The following is a 1,495-nucleotide window of genomic DNA, read 5'->3' on the forward strand; positions in this document are numbered from 1 at the left end:
CCACATAAACAATATGAAAGATAAAAATCTTATGGTCATATCAATAGATGTAGAAAAACATTGACAAAATATTGACTTTCCATTTATGACAAAATCTCTCAGCAAAGCAAGAATATAAGGGGCATAGCATAATATGACAAACCTATAGTTAATATTATACAAATTGGGGAAAAGTTAAAAGCATTGTCCTTAAGATCATGAACAATACAAAGATGTACAGTTTTACCACATATATTCAACATAGTATTGGAAGTGCTGGCCACAACAGACAATAAAAAGAAATATAAAACATCCAAATTGGAAAGGAAGGAGTAAATCGTCATTATTTGTGGATGATATTATGCTATAATAGAGAACCCTAATGATTGCACCAGAAAACTATCAGAACTGATAAAAAGTAAAGTAGTGGGATACAAAACAAGTATTCAAAAATCGTTTGCATTTTTATACACCTATAACAAACTATCAGAAAGAGAAATTAAGAAAACAACCCCAATATACGATTGCATCAAAAATACTTAGGAATTGGACATCAGAATAACGGCAGCATGAGAGATACCCTTGATTTCTCCTTGAAATTTCAACAAATTGAACAGCTATAACTCAGTGAAGGAACCTCAGTTGGCCTCACAGGCTTGCTTGAAAGTTCTGCAAATCCAATCAACTAAATGTGGGAAGGGTGAAAACAATGGTGGAAGATAAGAAGCATTTGTGGTGGGGCTCCAGAGAGAGGAGAAAAAAGACCCAGGAACTACTGGGTCTTCTTCTGTACCAAAGACAAGAGAGAATGAGGGAAATTTGGTATGATATCAAACCAAAACAGCAGCTTGGGGTCATCATTCCCATGACCTACCTGAATCCTGCACTCAGACAGAGATACAAAAATACAAATTTCACCCCCACAGACTCCCTGATATGGATTCCCACCCCACATGGGTACTGAGAGTGGCAGAGACACACCCCATAGCTGAAAAACTGAGGAGCTCTGTGTTTGGTCCCCTGCTTTGTTGGGACACAAGAAGTAGCACTCAGAGGTCGAAGATTGCCATTGTTAAAGCTATAAAACCCTCACAATAAGTACCATCCATCATTGCAACTGCAAGCCCACTTTTACCTTTGCAACAGCAGAGTTCAGCCTGGGATATTACAGAGCTAAAATTTGTAATCCAATGCCACCTACTTGAAAAAGATAGAAAAACTTCTTGGAATTTTTTCTAATTTTTTGTTTTACTTTATTTTGTTGTTGTTGTTTTGTTTATTATTTTTTTATTTCTGTTTTTGTAGTTTTCTTCTTCAATTTTTAATGTTAATTTTTATTTTATTTTTTGTTGTTATTTTTTGCTTGATTTCTTAACAATACAACTCTCAAATGACCTCAAGGCAGAAAAAAAGGAATACCATGACTCCCAAGAAATGCAGTTCAGGAAGAAAATGAATAATCTCTAGAAAAAATCTCAATCACATGGAATAATCTCTAGGAAAAAATCTTAATTAC

Source organism: Saccopteryx bilineata, chromosome 5 (assembly GCF_036850765.1).
Source record: "Saccopteryx bilineata isolate mSacBil1 chromosome 5, mSacBil1_pri_phased_curated, whole genome shotgun sequence".
NCBI lineage: Eukaryota > Metazoa > Chordata > Mammalia > Chiroptera > Emballonuridae > Saccopteryx > Saccopteryx bilineata.